Below are 27,031 nucleotides of genomic sequence, written 5' to 3'. Positions count from 1 at the left end.
TAGCATGAGTTGGAATCCTTTACTCAGAAATAAATTCCATTCAGTGTCAATAAAGCTGCATTCTGAGACAATCATGAGTTTGGTGTACATTTGAGAAGTGCAAGAAAAGGATACACATGAACTCAGTTTAACAGACTATTCAAATTAATTTATTAAATGAGGATCATCATAATATATTCTTTTATTCTTGTTAACTTTGTGAAAGACAAACTTGAAGTGATCAGTGTGTCTGCTACTGAAATAAAAAGGATTGTTTCCATTTAATTCTATCCATGTCCCATGCAAGTCAGGTTTCACTGCTGTCTATCTGCATATGCTTCTGACAGCTGATCAAATATTAGCAGTCAGTGGTACAATGATAAATTTGATTTAGTTTTCCTGTATCAGCAACAAACATATTCTACCCCTTTACATTTTTCCATATTCAGACCATACAAGTCAGCTTGCTGCAAAATAAAATACTCTGCATTCCATAAGTACAAATAGGGCAACACCTTTTAGAAATAATTCTGTCCAGGTGTTGAGTATTTATCAGTTGCCTTGCTGAGTTGCCCTTTGATATGCCTATTTCTAGGCCATTATTCCCTGCTTTTTCTTCCAGAATTACATTTTTGGCACCTTCATTGATGTAATTGATCTGGAGATTGCTTTGATATGGGCCCTTTTGTTGTGTTAATAAGACCCCTTTGCTCTGACCTTGTACATTCTTTTGGTATGGTTGTTCCGGCTCAGCCGTCACTTCTTGGCAATCCCTTTTTAATTTTTGCCACATTTAAGCTGTTGAGTAGCTCAACTTCTTTATGTAAGTTGTAAGATGTGACATATAACAGTCAACATCGTTTCCCACACTAGTTCTTTAAAACACAGCAACTGGATTTTATCTGCTTAGCTTTTTCCATTTGGGATGTCTCAACTCTTCCTTCTGCCTACTTTTCCATGTATGTATTACCTGCTGAGACCCAGTGAGGTGTTCTGGTTTGTGTGTTAGCCTAGGAGACTGGGAGGCCAGAATTTGAACTCTGCTCATCCATGGAAATCCACTGGGTGATGTTAAGTAAGTCACACACTCTCAGCCACAGAGGAAGGCAAGGTCAATTCCCCTCTAAACAAAGCGATGTAGAATGTCAATTATGGGGTGAAAAATTTGGTTTTCTTCCATTCTTTGAGTAGAACTAGTTCTTGGTGAAATGATTCTGGTCCTGGAAGATATTTTCCATGTGGGGAAAAAAACACTTTTAGCCACACACCAATACTTTGTGAGGGGGTTAATTTACCAGTAACATCCGCAGTATGCACTGTGGGATCCTTCTCTTTGAGAGACAAATGTTAAATGGCCGCACCAATTTGCTCTCCCTTGCGACCGAGTGTGGATATTATTATATTTGTTTATATCCTGCCTTTTCCCCAACAAGGTGGAGATCCAGTTAGAGTTGGTTGGAAGAAGTTAGTTTGCTTTGTACTGTGTTCCTGTTAATTGTTTGTTTTTGCTTTTGTTATGGTTCTGCCATTCAAGAGTTATGTTTTTTCGTATATGTCTCCTCCTGTTTCAAACAGTTTCACATCCCTCCAGCCTTATTTGGGGAATCACACTCAGAGTAGAACCCCTGAAATCAATGGGACTTGTTGTTAAAAGATCTTGTAGGTCATTGATTTTTCTGTCATGTTATTTATGTCCATTAAGTAATCACAAATTCTGCACCACAAAATGAACACCTAACCTAAAAATGATGAAAAACAAAGCCTTAAATAGGAGATGAAGCCTTGGGCTGGTCCTATAGGATATGTACCTCTGGGATAACTTTAAAGCAAAGCATCAAAAGAGGAGAATTCATATTATTCTGCCATAGAAATATTGCCACTTTCTCTAACCTCATCAGCACCTCAAAGTTAGTTTCCTTGACCTATTATTTCAAAAATATTGAACAGCTATTTCCATTCATACAAAACTGGATTTCTTTTTTACCTATTGCAGCTTGAATAGTCTCAAATATAATATCTTTTGCACTTTCAAAGACTTTCATGAATGCCCAGAGTTCATGAATCTTCCATCTCTTTTCTTCATTAAATTCAAAAATTGTTCACCTCATGCACATTTCTGCACTTTGGATCACTTCAGACGTTATTGCAGTTGTGTGGACCAATGTGAAAATGTTTCTGTTTACATTCTGTACTGCTGGGGATATGCTCTCCTATCTATCCTGCATCTTCTTATATATCATCAAAATCTGTTCCAGGCAGTGAACAGGGAATGTGGAGGCTGCAGAGAAAAGAAAGGGAGAAAATATTCCACTCTCTGTGATGTCAGTTTCTATGCATATTCTTTTAGAAAACTTATGTTTGACCAAAGTAGAAGTGCAGAGAATTGCAGGTGGGATTGAGATTGATTTGAATGATGCCCTGTGGGTCCATTTTAGTGCTGTGGTTCTTAATTTCAAGAGTGTGGGGAGGCTGAAAACTGCTAGGCAGGTTTGGTATGTATATATGTAGGTATTTACATATATCCTGCATATCTCTGGGACTCAATATGGGCTAGGAAAACCATCTGCCTATGAACAATGTACTGTTAAGTTAATTAGAGCTGATACTTCTCCATGGTAAAATAAAAACAGGGATGGGCAAGTTTTGCTTTTTTCCACATTCACTTTGTGTAAGCTTTGATAAACTCTGGCTTAAAATGACTGGAAGTGAATTTTTTAATCATTCCAAATGGACAAAAAATATCTGAATGCATCATTCCTTTCTCCTCAACCCATGGGGAGCTCATCTTGGAAGCAGAACTGAAAAAGGATTGAGAAAAAATGACTTGCTATCTGAGAACATCTAAGAGAACATGGCTCCATCCTATGGGATCTAAGGATTTGTAGTTTGTTATGGCACCAGAGTGCTCTAATAGACAAGGATAAATATCTCACAAAACTACAAATCCCAGAATTGCATAGCATTGAGCCATGGCAATTACAGCTGTGTCAAACTGCAGTGCAGTGTAGATGCAGCCCTGTATTTTTCTAAAATACTAAGTGGGAAAGAAGTGAACTCTGGTCACTTCCTTGTGCTTAAAAAAGGCCTTTCTTGGTCCTAAAATGGTTTAGGCTTTCCCACTAAAATAGTGAATAAGCTTCTGGGTGACATGAAGGTGTTTGTGGTCATTTGGGGGCATTTGTGGGATGTGCAATTGTCCATATAAATAGTAGTAGTATTCACTGAAAGTGAAATTAAATGATTGATTTCAACTATACCTTTCTACATGCAGACATTACTTCCACTGGCATGCCTTTGCTAATTCCGGAAGAAGGAAGGCAATTTTTGTGGATTCCCACTTATCCCCTGAATCCATCTTCTCAGTCAGTGAGTAGTTTGCTGTAGATGATTGGCTGAACCTTTGAAGAATGTGGAATGCAAAATGGCTGTGAGGGTGAGCTAGATGGCAAATGGATAAAAATTCCTTTTCATCTCTCATTATTGGAGGCTTCCACTGGATGCAAGATTCTTCATTGAGAGGCTTCTTTCCATTTTCGGAAAGGTGCTTCAATGCAATCCAGACTCACTTAAAGTGAAGCAGAAGAAAAATGAAGATGCAAAGATACTTTTATATCTTCATTTAAAAAAAAATTCACCGTATTGATCAGCATATGCATTTTCTGTAGAGCTCTATTAATTTTTGTTATACCATATGCATAACAGCAATATGGCAGGGGAAAAAGTTTTATTATTGGTAAATGCAGAGTAAATGAGCCTAAATTGGCTTAAAATGTATACAGAAACTAACCTCATTATGAATTACACAGGCTATAAACATTTGAACACTCTCTCTGGATATATCTAGATGATTTGCAAGCAATTAGTATCATATGTAGAAATAATGAAGTTTCGTGACAAGCTTCAAATCTCCATAGATCACTTGGGCCCATTGAACTGAATATTGTCTGCTACAATGTATCCATATTACAGCCTTCAAAATGTCTTGGCTTTGATTCTGCTAAACTACTTTGTCTCATCATTGAGTACTGTCAGAGATATGGCTGGTGGTATACATTTTTCTCAAAGGTTCTGTAGGGTTATAAAACAGTTTGCCAGGATCCCCCCCCCCCCCCCTTTGAGCTTCATTCCTTTCAAAAGTGCATTAAAACAAGGTTATAAAAAGTGTGGGAGACAAGCAGGATGGAAATTATAGGGGAGGCTGTACTGGCTTCTTCCTGGATGGGTTTGAAAAGTCAATTAAATTCTTGATTTCAGTGTAATTTCAGGGTTGCTGGAAATGTAACCTTTGTATATTGAAGTCATTGCTGCGTTAACTTGCTCTTACCAGGCTATAATATGAAATATGGGTACAAGCATTTCAAAGCTGTTAGTAAGATAAGAATTCATGGTGGGAAAGCATTGTATTTCAGTGATGCAACACATGCTTTGCAAGTATAAAGTCAGCTTTAGTTTATGGCCTCTCATTCAACAACTTAAAGGCACATATGCAAAAGATCTCTGTCAGTCAGAACAGACACTTTTTGACTAGGAGTAAGAATGATGTGGTTCAGTATAAAGCAACCTGACCATGTATCTGATGTAACTGCATTGAAAAACATCTTGCACATTTCTAGTGTGGCACAAATATATGTCAGCATAGTAAGGCTGGATTGTACAGTTGTGTATTGTTTATCCAGACCTCAAGTCCATCCATTGTACAAGGGTTAATTGGTTGCCTACCGAACCTAAAGCATGTAAGAAAGAGAGCTCTGTGTTTGCTTGTGCGTATGTGCATGCATGGCAAAGTTGTGAAATGATTGGCTGCACATAGAAACACAGTTACACTTTGGGAAAATGCAACCACTTGCACAACTATTTTATATGATATTTGATATTTATTTATGTCATTTTAATGCCACTAAAATATGTTTGAGAAAAAACTCTGTATGTGCCTTGTTAATGGAATTTAAGGTTTATTTCCTAGATTTTAAGAATCTCCCAGTACCCATGTGGCCAGAAGGAGGAGAAGCAAGCCTGCACAAATACCCTTCCATACCATCTGAACTGGGGTCAACAACCACAACATCTTGACAAAATGCACACCTATAACAAACATTTTTTTTCTTTCTCCTGTATGATTTTTAACACCTTTGCCTGATGAAGAAGCCAGTGGAGCTTTAAAAGCTTGCAACATGTATATTATGTATTTTGTTTGCCCAATCATGGTATCACTGTGTTGTGGATTTTGGATGATATTGTACATTGCTACTTTACATTGTACAGTGAGGATAAAGGAAATAAGAATTGGGAAGCATTTTACACAACTTATTGAGTTCTGCCTAAATAACAATAAAAATAATAATATGCACAGAAAAAAAGCTATAGATACCATAAACTGAATATAAGCTGCACTTTTCTAAACAAAAGTGAAAAAAATGAGAAAGATAGTCAATTAGGATGAAATGCATGTCTCTGAAAGGGTCTTTGATAATATAGTACAGAACTGTTATTTACAAAATGTTATTTACATAATGTTGCCGTCCAATTAAAAAGATTGTATGTACAGCACTGTGTAAATTTAAAGTGCTTTATAAATAAAGGTTAATAATAATAATAATAATAATAATAATAATAATCTTTTAAACTCTAAAGAAAAACTTATTGTAAAATGACATATTAATGGCAGTACTCAAATTGTTAGAACTAAAATTGTGGGATAATTTATACTTTTATTAATTGTGTTTTTTCTTTCCTCAGACGGCTATTTATGATGCTATAATATGTAACTCTAAGTGGCCTACAAATAAACACACACATTGCAACAAAATTAAAAGTAGTCCTAATAATAAAACAAGGGCAGTAAATGATATTATGATGCTATGAGATGATATAAAAGGTGGGGACCCTTATAATTAATTATAATCAGTGCTATACAGCAAAAGTTTAATGTAGCTTGAAGATTGAAAAGTAACAGCGATCTCCCCACTTTGCCCTACTGCAGATATGTATGACTGCCTTTTCAATATTTGGAAGGGTTCTGAAATGAAATACCTGACTAGCAATATCAGAGAAAGTATTCCACTAAAAGACGGATTTATTTTGAATTGCTTTTGATTGATTCAACGGTAGACTTGCAAATATAATGACAGTATCAGCTGTATTGCCTTTCATCCTTATTATTATGGACAAACTTTAAATTTTTCTTTCAAAGAAAGAGAGGTGTTTGGTCTGTACTTCATTGTCTTATGTAGACAGAACTCTTTGAAATTACTTGGAGAGGCGCTTGAACTTTTTAAAATGTAAAGCATTCAGTAGGAAGAGGAACTGGGCAAAGCTGGCTAAAGTGGCCTTCTGCTTAACACACAGTGAAGATTTAGCCTGAACTTGAAAAAGATTATATCTAAAAAGTTCACAGGGAGGCTTAGCAAAAGTTGAACTTGACTGTTATCTCAAAAAAGCTTTCCAAGACAGAAATCATCAACACCATCCCAGTGCTCATCTCTGGCAAACAATTTTAAGCTGCTTTAGGTTTTAGATAGTATAGCCTGAGGAATTGAGAAAGGGGTTTTAAGACTGTTTCTCTCTGTAGGTTTGGGATTTGAAAACTAAGTGCATATAGTTTCTTCATCCAAAGGAAAGACAAGCAAGGAGAATATAAAATAAACACTGAACAAATGTCAATGCATATTTCTTTAGCATTGATGCTGGGCCTTTACAAGAAGGCACTTATGAGCAGTCTTCACAGCCCAAATTCTCTTGTAGAATAGGTCAATTGCATCAATACATGAGGATATACACAAGGAAGTCTCACTGAGTCAATGGGTCTCCTCTAGTTGGCACTATGAATAGGGTTAAAGCCACTAATCTCCAGTCATTAGATTAGCTCAAAATCATGGTTGGACTAGGACAGCTCTACCAAGCTTTCCCAGAGCTTGGAAGCAATGTATTACAAGCATTTTTTTTTTTTTACTTTAATGTAATATGAGTGATGCTTAACATTACTTTGTAAAACTAAAATTTCAAGCTTTGCCTATTTCGTCTATGTTTATCAGCCCATCACTTAAAGTTTAATGAAAGAGTTTTTGATGTAGTAAAACTCTAGCAAGTGTTAATTTCATCCTATATTTTTCTGACAATGGGAATAGTTAAAAATTACTGATGAATTAGTCATTATAACTATATGGAACCTCTTGTTTCTTGCCTTCTTGAATGCATCCTTTTTAAAATAGCAATACCAAGTACATTTCTATACCACTTATCATTGCATTTAAGCACTCGCTAAGCAGTTTACAAAGTGTAAGCTAATTGCCCCCAACAAGCTGGGTACTCATTTTAGTAACTTCGGAAGGATGCAAAGCTGAGTTGAAATTGAGCCCTTGGCTGGTATTGAACTCACAACCTTATGGTTTGTGAGTGAGTGGCTGCAGTACAGGCATTTAACCAATGTGCCACCAAGTCTCCTTAAGCATTACATTCTGATTTTCATTTGTTTGCCATTTGCTTATTATTAATAATGCTTACAGATTTGAGACTGGCAGATCAAAGCTATGTTTGTTTCTCAATGGATCTGGAAAATTATGAAGTAATTGCTTTCCTGGGGTTGATGTTGTTATTTATTGAGCCAAAAATAAGCTACTTTGGACATACCAGAAAAAAAGGTTTGTCCCTATACATAGGAATGGAGACAGAAGGCAAATAATTGTCAAGCTACAGCTAGCTGTTTCAGAGTAAGCACAATTGAACTCAATGGGACCCACTTCTGACATGCAGAGACTTGTACTGGGGAATTATTACTGTCAGGGCATCTGTCTGTATATTTTATTTTACTATTGTAAGCTTTTTTATATAATTATTATAATTGAAAATTGATCTAGCACTATTAGTTTAAAACTAGGCAGATATGAGTATGTCAATGATTTGATTAATAAGCTAAAATATCTACAATCAGGTCTGAATCCAATGTGACACTGGTGGTATTGCTGAGACTTTCGACTACTCTTCCCTGTAGCCCCCTACTGCATTGAGAACCAGATCCAGAAGCTCTTCCGGCCTACCAGAAACATTTTTGGGGTGCTCATAGGGTCTGCAGGTGATGGAAGATGGCTTCCTCCTTAGCCTGTGTAAATAGATGTCCTCAACCACTAACTAATCTTACTGGTTTGGATTTTTTTCTCACCATAGGGCTATTCAGATGGTGAAAATAGTCCAGGATGAATCCAGGTTGAATGTTTGTTGTTCACATGCATCCCGAACACACCTGATTAAAGGGTTTATTGGGGGGGGGGGGGGCTGCTAAAACAACCACTTAACCTGGGATAATCAATACTGGTATTTTTCCTGAAGTGTGAAAAACTGATACATATAGACCCGGGATTAAACTGTGCATGTCTTGAACACATTTCAAATACATTCACATTGAGGACTCCATGTTTCTTCGAGTACTGGCATATTTGAGCAACAGAACTTGCAGAGATGTGCAGAAATACAGTTCCATAGTGTGAATAACAAACTCAGAATGCATACGTGGTTCTTTGCATTGTTCTGTGAAAGAAAGGGATGTCTAAATGACCCCTATGTCATGTATTGATCAGTATCTTGCAGCAACAAACCCCCACACACATGCCACAGATAATACTACTATTTTGTAATAGTTTTTTGTATGCATTGATTCTCCCTTTTTATGATTTCTGTATCAATTAAGTGGTGATAGTGGTTGAATCAAAGGGCCCAAAGAGACAGGCCAAAATAAAGCTGCTTCGGGTGACTTTGGAGGTATGCTGTTTAAATGATACATGCATCTTAAGAGGCCAGAAGCTGCACCAAAGCTGTGCTCCAGTTATTAGGACTGGAGCGTGGCTTTGGTGCAGCTTCTGGCCTCTTAGGATGCATGCATCATTTAAACAGCATACCTCCAAAGTCACCCGAAGCAGCTTTATTTTGGCTTGTCTGTTCAGGCCCAAAGTATCTAGTGTTGAAAGATAAGCTCTAAAAAGAATTTTCAGTAATAGCAATAACAAGTACATTTCTGTACCGCTTATCAGTGAACTAGCCCTACCTAAGTGGTTTACAATGTGTAAGCCAATTGCCCCCAATAAGCTGGGTACTTATTTTACTGACCTAGAAAAGGATAGAAGGCTGAGTAGACCTTGGAACCCTCCTCTAGGATCGAACTTACAGTGTTGTGGCTGCAGTGCCAACATTTAACCATTGCATCATGAGGGCTCCTATTTATTTTATATATTAAAGTATTTAGATCCCCCCTTTACAGTGAGATTTCAGGGTGTTGTAGAGGTAGAATGAGAAACTATTTAAAACAATTCCAAATTAAAACAAGGAAATAGCTGAAACAGGATAAAAACATATTACATGCAACAAGAGGTTTAAACAGCTGGCTACATTTTATAACTATGCAAAAGTATAGTGAAAGTAAATTGGATTTAATAAAAAGACATATTTTGGTTTGCTGCTGCAAACAAACAAATGTTAGCATCAAATGAACATCCAAGAGGAGGACAATTCCACAGTTGGGTGCCACAGCCAAGAAGGCCACCTCTCACATTCATCCCCACTGTGCCCATTACAAGGACACAGAGGTAGATCTCTTCTGCAGACTTGATTACTTCAAATCTCATGGCCCTTGATTTCCAATGAAGACCTTGCTGCTGAATATATTTTGTCTTCCCACTATAAAATCTGTCTCTCAAGTCTCAGTCTCGGTTATCAAGAACAATAAGTGTCACCGCTGCATTGAGGAGGTATATCACAAGCACATTAAAAGTGGCATCCAGTTAGTTCAGCAGGGCTTAAATGATCAATGAAATGTCAGCTTTCACAAGTGAAGTTCTCTTGCTGAAAGAGGCCATTTTTGTGTATTTCCAGGTAGAGCCATTAGTGTAAATACTTTTTGCTGAACTAGGTGATAACAGCTGGCCTATGTATTTTGTAATTAAATTCATTAGACATACAAAAATGTGCACAGGAGTAGGCAAAATTAATTAGTTAAAAGACCCTGTAACACTCTAGCCAGACATCTCATTAATTAACGAAAGGGCACATACTTTAAACCAACAAACCAGCGCTCAAATGTGGCTCTCACTATACTTTGTGTTACAACTGTTCATAGGGGCATTTGTACCAAATATTTTTAGTCTTAATGCTTTCTGAGCAATATAGTAATTCATAAAACACAATTGCTGATAATTTTGCAAAGGCAGCGCAACTAATTTTCCCATTGATTATGGTTGTCAAAAATGCTATATATTATTCCCAATATTGTTCACCTGTTTTTTTAAAAAATGTAAGCTACTGAGAAAAGCCTCTGTGTATAAGGAGTAGAAGCCATATGGAGTGTGTATGTTATAGCCAGGGCACAACAGATTGTTGCCTAAGGGGAAATAGATCTCATGTGAAACTGTACACATTATTCATTCTGCATCTCTACACACCACAGGTGTGGGAATTCAGTGGCCCTCTACAAGTTGTTGGACTACAGCAATAAAGTACAGTCAGTGGTAAGGAATGATGAGAGTTGTAATCCACCAGTATCTAGAAGGCTCCGAAGGCTCCATGATTCCCAGCTGCAATAGGTACTTGGGAATAGTTAACTACTGGAGTGCAACTGTTTAGTTATTTTATATTTATGAGGAGGTTGGTGGGTCAGGTCTGTGGCGTCCCCAATCTGGAGTTTTTCCAGGCCACAGAGAAGCAGCAAAATGCCGCTTCTCTGTGGCACAGAAAAGGGGTGTTCTTGGGGTTTCATGCCCCTGGACACCCCGGAAGCCAGAGCCATGGGAGAATGGGGCTGCCCAGCCCCTTTCTCCCTGGCATTGTCCCCTCAGCTGTTTGGTTGCGGTGGGAATGATGCAGCACCCAAAAGGAGCTCCATTTTGGAGCTCCTTCCCATGCTGTGCCCAGGTGTGCAGTAAGCGGCCTGAGGCGGCATGGAGGCATCACACACGTGCCGTGCCATTTGGACGCAGCACGTGCATGACATCATCATGGTGGCCCCCGTGTGGATGGGAGGCCGCCAAGATGACACCGCTGCCATGTACTAGGGTTGCGGGGTGTGCAGATGCTCTGCCCCCGTGCAACCCTAGTGTGTGGCCAGGCTGGCATAAAGTGCCGGTTTGGACTGGACCTACCTAATTCTGGGATCATAGTACAATAGTACAATGATTTTGAGGTAATGCTTAAAATTTGTAGTACATATAAATAAAAAAAATGTTCTGAGGGTAAAAGCATACTGTATATGTCTTGCTCTAAGTATGATGTGCATAGTCATGATTAGAGCAGATCCACTGAAATCTTGGTTAAACTAAGGGGTTGCCTGCATGGGGCAAAAGGCTCAGCTTCCCCATGGCCTCCCATAATCTAGATTAGATGATACAAGGCAAAACCTCAGGGGCAGGATCAGGCCGAATCCTGCCAGGACAGACACATACCTGGAGGATCTGGCCTGACACCATGATAAATAGCTTTTACCCATGGTAATTAACCCCTGGCTTTGTGCAGAGTTTCTAAGAAACTCCATGACATAACTAGGCTGTTCAGATATCCCCCCATGCTCTTTACCTTGCCAGCCATTGATCCAAATGGGAAACCCCCCAGTCACCACATCTGATGTGGAAATAGGGCACCTGACCATGTGGGTGCAACCAGGCACTCAATTTCCATGTCAGACACAGTGACTGGGGAGTGTCACAGTCAGATAAACAGCTGGCAAGGTAAGGATCAAAGTGCCAGTCCTGGGTAAATGCAGGAACATGTGTATGAACACCTGCCCATTCCCGTACCTACTCAGGGAATATCCCTGGTGAACACTGGGGCCAAGCCCGTGTTTTCCTGGCCCATCTGCTCAAGCCCTAAATTTCCTTGAAGTCAATGAACCTAAATCTAAGCATTTCTGGTTCATTTGCTTTCAGATGCTGCATATGTGTGTTATAGCTGACAGCATCTACTATCTTGGAAGAAACTTCAGTCCAGTGTAAGTGAAAAGTAAAACTGCCTTTTCTTGGATGGTGTTATAACAGATGTGTGTGTGTGTGTGTGTGTGTGTGTGTGTGTGTGTGTGTGTGTGTATGTGTGTTTGTGTGTGTGATTAAAGTAATATTTAATGATATACATTGCCTAAATAAACAGGTACATTTGTTGTCCGATGACATGTCAGAAATATAATGGGATTTAGTCTATGGTGAGTATGTATAATAGTCTATGGTGAGTATGCAGTTGAGAGAGCAGACTCTCTCAACTGCAGCTTCTGTCAGTCCCACGTAACATGGCCAATGGTGCAGGAACATGGGAGAGGAAGTCAAACACATTTGGAGAGTATTATGCTGGAGAAGGATAATGCATAAGTCAAGAGTGTTTTAACTTATTATGGAAGCACATAATTGAAGTTATTGCAGTCCTAGTATTCATCAGAAACTTTAAAATATTTATTTTTAATATAATGCTAAAAATATCATACCCGTTAATAGTTCACAGATGAGAACCAGGATGTGTGTGTCCAAACAACAATAGACTGTGGTCAAGATCGCGAAAGTTATTAATGAGGAAGCACACATAACCTAGGAGGGGCTGCAGCAGTTTGCTTTATTCTGAGTCTACTGGGAAGGGTAGGATTCTGCCCCCTTCTCTTCTCTTCTTCCTGTGCTGAATTTATCAACTGCAAACTACTTCTGCATTTTGAACTCATTTTGCAGTAAGTGAACTAAACTGAAGACAAAGGGGGAAAGCGGGAGGAGGAGAGAGAAATGGAGACATTTTAAAAGCACCTGAAAATGGCTGACGAAATTGGGTCAGCTGACTACCTTTCTAGAGGCATTGTAAGCGTTTGAAATATAGATCTTATCATGTGAGGTCAAACTGAAATAATGGTTTGTGTTTTTGCAAATTTCAATAAACTGGGTTAGAGATCTTCACAATAAAAACCTCTGCTGAGCCAATACATTTCATTGAAATGGTCCATAGAAAAATTGCAGAGCAGTCAAGAATATCTGTATTAGGCATGCAATGGATTTTTTTTTTACTGACTCAGTATAATGAAACCATTTTGACCAGGGCTGGATTGTCAAATTGTCCAACAAAGCCCTGGAATATTTTGTTTCATAATATGATTTTACCTACACAAATTATTACTTGAAGGTGCCCTTCTCAGAAGCATGGCTTAGACCCTTTGTTTTTCATAATATGGTAATCATTTTGATTATGATGACAGTTTAGATGATAAAATGTTAATAAAATTGTTTTATGTACGGATTTTGATCATTTTTATAACAACAACAAAATTTATTTGTGGCCCACTGAGACCTCCAGAAATTCTACTGGTTTATGAAAAAGAAAAGAACTGCTCAGGCTTGCAAAACCTGCTAAATAACTACCTTTCCAGAGGCATTGTTAATTTCTAATTAGAGTATTATGTTAAGAATACAAAAATGTTATAGTGTTATTCATGTTTTTATGTTCTTCGCATATCTGTTATCTAAAAGCAAAGCCCCTGTGTTTCTAAATTCTGAATTGTTTATAATCCCTGCAGAGAAATCTTTAAAATGCAGCCATTTAAACATGAATTCTCTAAAAGCTTCTTGACATCTCCACATTTCTTGATCCATGCTCAGTATGTATGAGGCAAGGTGAATTTGCTCTGTCCTTCCTGTTCTCAAGTGACCTCTTGGCTGTCTTTCAAATCCCTGCAGACCACACAGTTTTTCTGTGACACTTTTCAACTGTGACCTCTCAGAAAGCTCCTGCACAGTGTCATGATGAATTGCCTTCTGGAACATTTTGTGCCTACAACTGCTTTATTATATCTGTTCACACTGGATTCTTAGATTAAGGTTAGAGTTTCTATCTCTGTATCCATGAAGCTTTAAGGTATGTCCCTTAAGGAGTACAGCCAAAGTGTTTACAAATGAATTGAAAATGCATACCTTATGCTTTGGCATGCCAGCATGAGATCCCTTTGTAGTGGTGGGGAAAACCCTTCAAAACAAAAATTAGGATATTTTCTCATTCATAACCACAGCACAATTAAAACTATTAAGGGGAGAGTGTACATGTGGCTTCATTATTTTGGATCTCTTATTCCCCTGCTGTTTCTTTTATTCTGTTTTATTATTTTATTCCATTAACTTTGCTTTAACCTTTGACACCATACTTTCTTGACCTTGCTGCTTCTTTCACCAGGCTCATTTTACTCTACACAATAATAGACCTATGATTCCACTTTATCTAACATGACAACATCCTATGGAATTCTGAGGCTTGTAGTTTGGGGAGTTACCAGAACAGTTCTCTGGCTGAGAATTATAAATGCCCCTTCCTAAACTACCAATTCCCATTCCATGGGATGGAATCACGCTAATTAAAGTAGAATCATAGCACTATAATTATGTAATGTGAAAGCAGCCCCAGACTGCTTTGTATTGTTGTTGTTGTTTATTTATAAAGCACTTTAAATTTACACAGCGTTATACATAGTAAATAGCACAATACAAATAAAAGCCTGCTTGCAGCATACAGTCTAAAAACAAAAGGAAGAATTTATAGAATAAACAACATATCATTAAAATATCTGTAAACAATAAACTATCAAACAGTATGCTGGCTAAATCTTGGAACCTTCCCTCTCTGGATCATGATTTCCATCTTTCATATAAGCTCAGAGCCTGAAAATGTTCCTTTTTTCCAATGACAGCTCACAGCATTGCTAGGCTGGCTCAGAGATTCTGAGATATTTAGTTTCCCCCCTCAAAAAATGTCCACATTTTTTTTGGTCTAAGCTTCTATAAAGACTCCAGACTAAGGATCCAAAGTCCAATGCTCACATTAGGGGCAGATTTTATGATAGTCTTGGTTCTTGTGCCTCTTCCTAGAACTGAAAGACTTAAAGATGGTAGTGCATACACTGGTGAGCTCATGTTTGGACTTTTGCAATGTGCTGTACAGTGGACTACCTTTGTACCAAGTTCAGAAACTTCAATTAGTTCAAAACATGGCAGCCAGATTGATGGTTTCTATATCTAGGCGTGAGCATGTATGTGCATTTGTGTGTTGTGTGCCTTCAAGTCATTTCTGATTTATGGCATCCCTAAGGCTTTCCTGGCAAGTTTCTTCAGAGGGGGTTTGCCATTGCCATCCTCTGCGCCTGAGAGAGAGTGACTTGTCTAAGGTCACCCAGTGAGTTTTCACAGCCACGTGAAGAATCAAACCCTGGGGTCCAGGGACATAGTCCAGTGCTCAAACGACTACACCATCACACCAACATTAAAATCACTCCACTAGCTGCCAGTGGACAGAATTTATGGATAAAACACAAAGTGTTGGCTATTACCTTGAAAGCCCTACATAGTTTGAGTCCAGGGTACCTATGGGATCACCTCCTCCTGTATAATCTGCCCTGAACAATCAGGTCCTCGGAGGGACATTTACTTCAACAGGCCAAAACTAGACTGGCAACTGTCACTTGACAGGTGACTCGAGGGCAGCTAACAACAACAACAACAGCAACAATAATTGCTGGCAGTATCTATGTGACTGCACCTCGGAAATCACAATAGCAGGAGGGATCCCAAAGTGTGGTTCATCTGTACTTTTGCATTTCGCATTTCTGTGCACTTTATTGAAGCAAACTGTTGGAATCACTGCAGTATACTTCCAAGCACACATGTTTAAGATCATGGCATCATGTATAAGGTTTTATCTCTTTCAAAAAAAAAAAGTCATCCTTTTTTTTTGACAGTGAAATCGCTTGTATAAGAAACCAGCATTGATACTCCCAATAAGTGATTCCTTGCTTATGCCACACTGATGCTGCAGTCTGACATGGGCCTTCTTGAGAGTAAGCTGCTTGCCATTTAGTGCGACAGAGTACTGAGCAGGCATGCAGGAGAATGCAATGAAAGTCTTTTTGTGCAGTTTATTCTGTCTTGATAAACTTTGGCTGGAAAATAAAAATATAAATAGTTCAAAAAGTGAGGGGGGGTTTTAAATCACATTTCATTCCAGCAGTGAGCTCCACTGACTTTTACTTCAAGGGCCAGTACAGAATAAATGAATAAAAAAGAATTTATTTCTCAGGCATACATCAATCTTCTAGTAGTCTTTGATCTCTGTAAGGGCATTCATGGTCTCAATAACTACCACACTTTAATAGAAATAACTGAAACCTGGATTTGAAATAATTGACACCAAAGGGAAAACATATTAAATATAGTAATCTTTACTTGCCCCTTGTGATTCTTTTTCTAGTGCCAACATTAAAGTAACCTAATCCTTGCTTTCTTCTACCTAAATTACTGATTTATTTAGGATAGAGGCACAGTTGTGTGCTTTAAAATAACAAAAATACACTCCCTTCACCAAGATGATGCCTAAAAGAGCTTTAAGGAGAAAGGTGGAAATTCAGAAACCCCCTCTTTCTTTATCCTCTTAATTATAAGAGGTTATTTATTGTTAGCTGAATAAGAAAGCAGATGTTTGACAAATGAGGAAATATACTCTTTGTATATAGGTTCTCGTGTGTGTGTGTGTGTGTGTGTGTGTGTATGAACATATATACAAAGAGTATAATTTTATAAATGCATAATAGAACATATATACTGATAGTATAATTTCATAAAGAGAACACTTAAAATATAAGCTGTTCTGATGAAAGGTTGGGAGCTACTGCAGAAATCCTATTTATATTAAATATATCAAATACATCATGGCATCAAGATTCAGCTGTGTGGCTGAACTAGCAGATTTGTGATGGGTAGAATTCAGGAGAAAGCACCAAGGCTTCCATATGGAACTATACATAGATCTGTGACAATTAAAATGGACATTCATGGTGTGCAGAAAAAAATAAATTGAGATAAATAAGTTGAGCTCTGGTGGTATAGTTGTTAAATGCTGGTACTGCAGCCTATCACAGCCACAAGGTTGTGAGTTCAATCCTGCAGGGCTCCAGGGTCGACTTAACCTTACATCCTTCGGTGGATTGCTAAAAATGAGTATCCAGCTTGTTGGGGGCAATTGGCTTACACATTATCAACCACTTAGGGAGTGCTTAAGTGGTATAGAAATGTACTTGCTATAGCTATCCTTCTCCCATAACACTGGAAAGAAAGCTCAGCAGAGTATTTTCTGAAGAGAACTTTTAGTTCAAATTTGAGAACAGGGAGGCAAAACAGACCTCTAAAGTGGATGTCATTTAAGGAAAAGGCCCTCAAGTTTCATGATGGATTTGTGCTATAGATGAGATTCTAAGTACTGACAGTGGGAAAGCTTTTCTGGCTTATTTCTTTTAGATTTGTAACTCAAATGATTTTGTTTTTGCAGGGAGCAGCTTATTTTATTTCCAATCTGAGTCCAGTGACTGAGGAATGGAATTGGTGAAAGACATCCCCTGTCACCCATTTAAATGGCATTAAATTACATTTGGTGGCTGTCTCCCAAGGGGTGCTACTTTCAGCCTTCTTGATTGTTCTGTTCAGGCAACTTTCAGCCACTGGTTTGCTGCTAAATACAGGACATTTAATTGGTAGCACAGTATTTTAAATTTTATTTATTTTTTAAATGTTGTGTTTTAAAATTATTTTAAAATTGCATTGTATTTCACAAGTATGTGTTTAATAATGTCTTACTATGAAACGTATAACTGTTTGTATTTTTATTTTGACCTGTTTTTAATCATGTTGTGAACTGTCTTGGGACCTAGTTCTGGTAGCACATAAAGCAGATCAAATCAGTCAATCCAGAGAAGAAAAGTAATCACTAGTTATTGGCCATACATCTAAACAGACTGTCAAGGTTCAGTGGCTTCATATAGGTGATGGGGGAGGCAGTTGATATTGGGTGTTGCAGAGTGATGGGTATGTTCTGTGCAGGTACCTTGTGAATATGATATCCTGGAACTGGCTTAAGTTAACTGAAGGAATATTTTAAAAACACAAAGAGAACTGTGCTGGTCCCTGTGGCAGGAAAAATCCTAAATCCAAAAGGAATAAATTTATACTCCACCACTCTTATAAGGACTAACCCAAATGCCACAAAAAAGTTGGCCAAGGTGTGCAAGTAAAAAATGAATAGGCTCCCCTCCTCCAGTCCAACTCAATTAGAGGAATTAGGTAGAAAGTAAGAGAGGTCCCCCTGTGCTATGTGCTACCTTTTTCTTTCTCGTGTCATTATTTTTAGTGCGACTACGAAGCTTATCGTACACATTATATTCCCCATAATAGGAATATGGGACGCTCGGGGCTGCGCATGACCAAAACAAAACAAAACAAAACGGACTTTATCGCACAGCAAATCATCCTCAAATTGGCCTTGTTCCATCCCCCAGCACCAAGACGTCCCCATTAACTCCTGAGGAGTGACATTTTGCTTGGCTGGAAGTCTTCCAACCTGAAAATTTGATGCACCTCAGCACTGAATGGGGACAGCTTGGCCCTGGGGGACGGAACGATGCCATTTTGAGAATGATTTGCTGTGTGATAAAATCCATTTTTTTTCTCAGTAGCGCATGGCCCTGAGCGTCCCCTTCCCATTCCCATAATGGGGAAAATAATGTGTGCAATAAGCTTCCACATGAATAATCTCACTCACAAATTCTGAGTTTGTCATTCACACTATAGAACCACATCTCTACGCATCTCTGTGAATTTGGTTGTTTGCACATGTCAGCATTCAAATAAAGATTTAGTCAGTGATGCAAATGTTTAAGGCACACAGAGTTTTATCCCCATTTATCCCAGGTCTATTTGTATTGGTCTTTCACACAGCTGAGAATCCGAATCTTTTAGGAAAAGTCAGAGAAAAAATCCTACATCAATTATCCCAGATTAAGTGGGTTTTTGACAGCCATCCAAAAAGTTTAATAGGATTCATTCAAAATGCATGTAAATAGTAAAGATTCAACCCAGGTTCTACCTGGATTATTTTCATCATCTGAATAATCCCTCAGAGAAGAATGCATTTCCATGTTATCATTTCCAGATTGATCCATATTGGGGTGCTCTAATAAAGGCAATGTATATACTTCATTTCCTTAGCAGATGGATGAGGAGAAAAGGAAGGCTTGGCTGATGAAGATGTGTGACACTTTTATTCATCTCATGGTATTAAACCTAATGTTCTCATGTGTATATATGTGTGCCTGTGTGTGTATGTTACAGTATATATAAATGGAAATATTATCTTTTTAACAATGTCACAGAAGACAGATTCATACTATTAAGCCCAGATTGTTTAATGCAATTTTCTCACCAAAAGGCCAGATGTGAAATGAGCAAAAGTTCCAGCCAGATGCTTTAGATTCTCCCCACCCCCACTCCAAATGTATTTCTTAAACCAGTACTGACAAGACTATGCAGAGAAGCAGCAGTTATTCTACTGGGAGGATTACATCGCTGGAAGATTCACTGTATCTGTTGCCATTCTCATGTTATATATTCTGTCTGTCATTTATGAGTGGCTAAAGATATAACATTTGATCCCACATCTGCTGGAGTTGATGGCACAATCTCAGAGGTATAAGGCCAAGGCAGTGGTGACTCTTGCCGAAAGTGACTCCTGGAACTGCTGAGGAAAAATGAATTTTAAAAAAGTTCAATCCTAAGTTACAAAGTAAGATTCAGAGAGGGAGGGAGAGAGAGAAAGAGAAGTTCTTATAACTTTTCCTTTCCAAAGGGTCAGCAGTTGACAGAGTCTCTGAGGTCATACGTTGCATTATTGTATCAATTTGTCACTTAAATTAAAGCCATTTAGTCCATTATTTAGTGTAGAATGGCAGAGTAAATGTGTTTTATTGTATTTTTAATGTGCTTTTCCCCCAGATGGGGAAATAAAATTAGAAAAAAAAGAACTGCAGAGGCAGATGTTCAGACGATTTCACCAGGAGACCCGGCAGGAATAATTTCTTTGAATAGAAACAATAAAAAGAACATCTCTTGCTGTGGGTCTTGTGCCATTTGTTTTTTTCAGGTCTAGGTTCAAAGCAGGAGTCCCAACAGTGAGGCAGGAGTGGAGAAGCTCTTCCTTTTAGAAGGTCACCTTCCACATATGGAGGCTGATGGACGTGATGACAGAGGGGGCAGTACCCCCTCCTTGTGCATTCAGCTTATTTAGGTTTAGAAAAGCTCCATCGGGTTTTGTAGTGGCACTTTAACTCTGGAAATTTCTGCCTAGGAAATCCTGCTTAAATCATGCCTTGCATTTATTAATTTATTAAAATATGTCTCTCCCACTTTATAGCTGAGGATTTCAGGGACACGTACAATAACATCACCACATCCATTTAAAACAGTGGTTCTCAAACATTTGTCTTCTAAATATTTGGACTTCAATTCTCAGAGTTCCTAACTGGTGGTTAAGCTGGCTGGAGCAGAATTCCCAAAAACCTAGATGACCAAAGTTTGGAAGCCAGTGATTTATAACAAGGACCAAAATCTTTTTGGGGGATTTGCATATGCGTAAACAATGTAGCTGTGGTACTATGTAGTGAATCTCACCCTGATCCTGACCCACATCTCACTAAGTGAGGAGCAGCCACTGTGATCCATGGCAGCAACCAAGAAGCAACCGCTGTGATCAGTGGGAGTCTGTTTTCCTGTTGATCAAGAAGAAGCTGACTGATGGTTCCATTCCTTCCTACGGACTCTTTCATATGGAGAAACTTACCGTTGCTGAAATGCCAGCAAAAGGTTCCTGGAGCGTTCGTGAAGCGTGAAGGTGAGATAGCTGATCGCGCTTCATAATCGTCATTAAGGGATCCCGCTTCTCTCCTGTTGTCAAAGCATTCATAGAGCAGCCATTTCTTGAATAATGGAAGTTCCTTTTATTTAAAAAATGCTTCTCCCCAACCATTTGGGCTGGGGAGGAGATTTTGCTGGCCTCTCATTGGAGAGACCAGCATTTTAAAGGAAAACAGCATGCTCTGCTGGCTGTTGGCAGAGGAGGGGGTGGGGTTTATCCTGCTTGAGGCTTCCCTGCCCAAATTCCTCTCACTTGGCTTCAAACGCTGGCCCACCCTCCCGCCTCGACATCAGTGTGAAAATTAATTCTGGTCGCCTTGGGGCCTGGTAGGAATTTTCTCCCCTTTCCAAGGGTTTTTCGCCTACCTCACACTGTTGGTTGAGGACTTTGACAATTGGCATGGGTGTGGTCATAAATAGGTTCCACGCATAGGCGGGGGGAGATAGATGTTTCGGTGAACACCTCGGCACCCTCCTAAAGGGTGAAGCTAGGTCTCTGGAAATCACGTTTAGGTCTTGCGAGTAAATGTGAAGGGAAAGAGACTTGCCTTGGGGCTGGCTTGAGATTTAAACCCTCACTTAAGTCTGGCGAGTTAAGTGGGGGAGTCTTGGGTTGGCCTTCCGGATGCGGGCCGGCCGGGGAGCAACCCAATTATGGATTGCCCTTGGGGCCCAGGTGTTTTCGCCCTTTGGAAGCTGGGGAATTGGTCTTGGAGCAGACCATCTGCCAGCTGTTCCTACACAAGGTTCTCCCCCCTGGTTTTTTGCAGTTCTCGAAGAAATAAGTTTAAATAAGTTGAGTTAAATAAAGTTGCCCATTTTATAACTCAGTTCTCTGTGTCTGGTCTCATTATTAATGAGTTGGTCAGCAATGGCTGCTCTGTGAATGCTTTGACAACAGGAAAGAAGGATGCCTCAATGATGATTAAGAAGTGAGACACTGTCTCATCTTTGCACTTCAGGGATGTTCCAGGAACCTTTTGCCAACAGTAAGGCTCCATGTGATAAGGGCCTATGAATGATTTCAGTGCAACAGACAGAAGCAGGACCCCTCCAAAATTTATCCTTGTGTCTTGTGCTTTTATAAACGTGTGTGTTGATATATCATTAAAATATATTATTTAAAAAAAATCCATGTGTCAGCGGTTGCTCATGCAAAGAGGGAGGGACCATCAGCCAGCTGCTTCCTGAATCACAGGAGAACAGACTCGTGTTGATTGTAGTAGCTTCTTTGTGGCCAGTAGAGATTTAGGTACTTTTATGATCCCTACATAGCCTCTAAAGTAGGGATCGTGTGTATGAAACTGTTATGAGTGTTTAACTCTAGGTTATGCATCTGCAATTGCCCAACAGGTCTCTAGCCAACGTAAACAATAACATTATTTGAAAGGGCTAAAAACATATTAAGCAATTGGACCAGCTAAAATAAGACAAATTATAAACCATTTAAAACACTTTAAAACATGTCAGGATTATTATAAGAGCAATTTATGGATTTTAGGCACTGTCTGCATGGGATAAAAGAAACAACCCCACCCTGTTTTGAATCCTATATGTCCAGATGAGGCTGAAACTGGAGGAAAATGGACCCATGTTGTGTGCTCCAGGGCTTAACACTGGAGTCAAAAACATCCCAGATTGCTCCAGTTCAAATTGGAATGAGCAAACTATCACACCAGTGTGTGGACTGTGTGCTGGTGCAGAGATGGTTTGTAGCTACAAATGCTCCATTTTGGCAGGTCCATCCTCACAGATGGAGGGAGTGTTGTAGACTGTGTGTCAGATGAAGGCCCACTGTGGGAGTCAGCAACACAGTGAGCACATTCTTCCTTTGCTTCAGGAAACTCTGAGAGTAAGCAGGCTTTCTCCTTCCATCCACTCAGGCCCTCAGTCACTAAGCCTGTTATGTTCTTGTTAGATTATGGCCACTAAAGAAGTATTCAACAGTAATGGCAGAAGCAGAAAATAAGTATGAGAATGAGCAATTAACAGGTCACATGAATATTGTACAAATACAGAAGGATGCATATATGCTCTATATACATGGGCTATGATGCTTTCCTCCCCATACACAAGCATTTATCAGTTGCATAATTTAATACTGATTTGTGTAGGCCTTACTGGTTCTCCTGTTGTTAATGTGGAGCTGGATGCTTCCATAAATGCAACACACCACAGAACCACCCCAACAAGTTATGTGTTCAGCCCTCCCTCTCCCACTAGTGCCCTTCATGCTTTCCACAAATGAACCAGAGGAACACATGGTGGCATATGTACTCAGGTATATCTGTTTTTCTGCATGTAGGGTGATACTTATAACGCTTCCTATGGTGTTTCAGTCAGCCAATAGGCAGGCGTAGAATTATACCTTCTCCAATACCAATTTACCGATAGGTAATCCCTACAGAACTCAATGTTCTACATCTAACACTATACTACTACTTTCTTCAACTGAAAGCTAGCTCTGGAGTTCTGTGAAGCAGACTTGAAGACACCTGATGTGAGGGATCATCCTCTACCTGATTCTGTTGGTAGAAGGTTTCAGTGAAAGTTTCGCATTGGATGCTGTCAATATGGTTTACATTTGACTAAACATGTAGGGGATTGTATTGAATTTATTTAAGAGGAGGAGGTGGACACTATCTATATATTTTAAATCAACCCAATTTCAGGGTCAGAATTTCCAAGCGATTGAAGATACATTCATACTCCTCTATTGCCCCACTGAAAAGATTCCCTTCGGCACGTTACAAACACACCAAAGGGGTGTGCTAGGGCTGAGAAGAGGTGTGTTTGGGTTGAGAAGGGGTGTCACTTCCTGACGCCCCTCAACTCTAGTACGGACTGAGTCTGTACAAAATGGCGGTGCCTGTCCACATGGGCTCTGCCATTTTGATGTTGCAGACGCATAGCGTCCGGACATCGCACACTGGAAGTAACGCCACGAGTGCCGACTAGCACCTCGTGGCTCCACTTCCGGGGGCCAGAAAGAAGCGCCATTTCAGTGCTTCTCTCTGGCTGCGCCCGGGAACCGTGCAGTTTGGCTGCTGCGGTTCCCAGACACAGAAACCGGCAGCGTAGGCAGATCGCCCATTTTGGGCAGTCTGTAATGTGCCTAAATCTGCTATTTCTTTTTTTACAATGATCAGATCTATGATGGCACTGATCTGCAAAGTGCTATGATAGACGTTTCAGAGTTCTTGTTCCCAAAGCTTTGTAACTTGGAAAAGGCTAAGCTGACCATGCTGGGGAAAAACTCTAAAACCAAATTAATTTAACTTGCTCGCCTGAGTGTTTAATGTAATTATACTTCAACAGATCTACCTAAACTAAAACTACTGTGCTTGGCATAAGGGGATGAATTTGGTGGATACAGATAATTTTCGTTAGTTAAGGAATATGAAGACCTGTAATCTATCACTTCTTTATAATGCACCATTTAGACAGCTCATGCTGCCTCCATTAACATTAAGTATGAACATCTATGTTTAAGTAATATTAGGGTTGTGACACAAATTAACAAGTGCTAGGCAACTGGAAGTAAGTTCTTTTAAAAAATGTCCTTCCTGATCAAAAGAAAACAAATTGGGGTGAGAACATTATCAGTCATGTTCAGAGTAGGTTACATTTTGTGAAACATTTGCAACCTTCAAATATGTCCTCCTTCTCCTAAACCTTATTCTAATTATTAAAAGATGACATAAATAGATAGCATTGAGAACTTTTGGTCTGCACTGATTTTAGACAAACAAACATGCTTCTTTGAAAAAGTGATCCCAGAAACTCTTACAGAGCTTCAGTTTGTTGTAAGATTAAGAACCTCCTATTTTTCCCCCACATTAAGTAAGCCAAACTGTAAAATTTACATTCTTGTTGGTGAGGAGTTTTATAAGACATCCCATTGACTTTAATGGATAAATTAGTCATTAATGGGATTAATGGTCCAACACCTAGTACTCTGAATGAAGTAACATTTGATTTCAGTCTAGAAAATGCCTCAATGCAAGTCTTGTAGAAAAAAGCTCAAAATAATATAGCTGCCTAGGAAAGTAGAGAATCTTTCTGAATCAGCTATTTTGCTCATAAATGCAGCATTTATTGATGTTATTCTGGTTTATTAATCACATTTCAGTTGCATATTTTGATACAGGTGGCACATTTTCTCTTACCAATTTATGGAGCTCATCCTAATTCTGGGCATGACCTGTGGTAGTTCAGTATTATTTTAAAGCAACAATAGATAGTAAATGAGATGAATACAGTCATAGTAGTTTGATATCAACTGCCATTGATTCCACTTGTATATTTGCACTGCTATAAATCTCACCCCCCCCCCCTCTTTGTGTATGTCAGTCCTAATGTTCTGTAATGGCTCATTAATTTGTAATCTACCCTCCGTACATTTAGCAACCATGAGAAGGGAGGCTCTTCTGAGTGATTTTCTCTGGAACCTCTTGCTTTCCACACTGGACTTTGAGACCTAGGCCTGGTTCACACAATTTGCCCATGCTCTTTGAATAAGTCACAGATGTTTGAACACCTAGTTCTTATACCAAAAGCATGACTTTTGGTGTAAGGTCAAGGAATCCCATGAATAGAATATAAGTGATTTACCCAATATATTTATGAAAGATCCAACTTTCCCCTCTCCATTCGAGAAATATCTCTTAACAACAACAAATTATGGTAAGGCATATAAAGACAAGAAAATTCCTCCATGATGCAGACTTCTATCATACACACACACACACACACACACACACATATGATTGAAGTCTGCATCATGGAGGAATATATATATTTACAGAGAGGATGCTGCATTTCTTTCAGGGGAACTGCTAGAGTTGCATCATCATCATAAACCCCACCAAAATTAATTTTTGCTCCCAAGGGTACAATTTTGCCATTTTAAAATCCAATGTTGTAAAAAAGGCCTAACCAGGATATAGAAAGACAGGGAAGAGTTGCTGAAAGTGCACATAGGGGCCACTGGAGACATTTTGGCAAAAATATGTTTTAAAAAATTGTTTCAGGGTGCATGTGACTATCACAACAAAACCAAGTCCTGGGAAGCTTTTGGTTCTTGCAGAAGGCCGAAGCAAATACCAACCCACTGTAAAGACCTCAACATCACATATCCAGGAGTAAGATGGACCTACATCCGTGTATGGCAGTAGGAGGCTGATCTTTGTGTATTATAACTAGTTTAATTGCATTTTAATATTTATAACATAATACTTTTTATTGGCACTTGTTTCTAATGGTATTGTAAACTGACTTGGACCACAGTTTGGGAAGAAAGACAGGATACTAATCAATTAATCAAATAGTAGTGCACAATGTAAGGGAACATGACTAAATTGTAGTTTTTACTGCATAGCCTCTGCCATGATTGTTTGTAATGTATATGATAAATTCTCATGTACTTTCTGTCATGCATTTCATTCTCTCTATTATCCCCAGATTGATACAATTAAATATATATATATAAACTGATGACAGAATGATGCATGATAAGAGGCCCATCATGACAGCAACATGTAAACATCCAATCATAAATAACTGAAATTCAACATGCAGTGAACCAAGAATATTTAAATTAACAATGCATTCTTCCACACCACAAAAACTATATTTCTGAATCTATTAGCTATGCCGCAGCAAAAACAGTATTTAAATTCAAAGTAGAAGTCATTGCTAGGCAACAAGATATGTATGCTGTCTATACATCTAAAAGATATCTATGGTTTAATATTTTTAAGGTAACCTTAAGGACAGAATATGCTCTGACTAACTTAACCTACTGCCCTCTAACACTGGGTTAAAATTCCAGTCAACAGTAACTGAGGTACTTTATAGCAGATACCAAAAGGTTACCTATAAACAGTGGGGTCACTGAATATTGTTCCTTATTATTTGCTTGAACGTCCCATGTGAAATGGATTTACTGCCTAAATGGCTGTTGTGTATGCTGGAAAAGAGTGATAGTTTGTTGTAAATAGAATCACATATCTTTTATGAGATAAAGATCTGCCACCCTAATTTGAATACTAATCTTTATCTGTGCTGTGGCCAAACTCAGGGCTCAAATAGGTTACAGACTGAATATTTTCAGTGTTGTTTCAACTGTTGCATTTAGCATTTGCTCTTGTTTTGTTTTATAATTACATATTTGAATTTTCACCTTTTGGTTTTGCCCATCCTTCTTTGACATTTTTGCATTAGATCCAGGCATTCTGGATGCCTGAGAAACAATTTATAGGCTCCCTTTTGAAATAGTACTGTATTACAATTTAGGTATTACAGTTTCTACTTAATACTTTTATTTTGAATCCTTA

The sequence above is a fragment of the Sceloporus occidentalis genome, unplaced genomic scaffold (genome assembly GCF_023333645.1).
Source record: "Sceloporus occidentalis isolate IW3139 unplaced genomic scaffold, rSceOcc1.0.p SCAF_6, whole genome shotgun sequence".
NCBI lineage: Eukaryota > Metazoa > Chordata > Lepidosauria > Squamata > Phrynosomatidae > Sceloporus > Sceloporus occidentalis.
The sequence above is the reverse complement of the archived record's forward strand: the minus strand, read 5'-3'. Positions refer to the sequence as shown.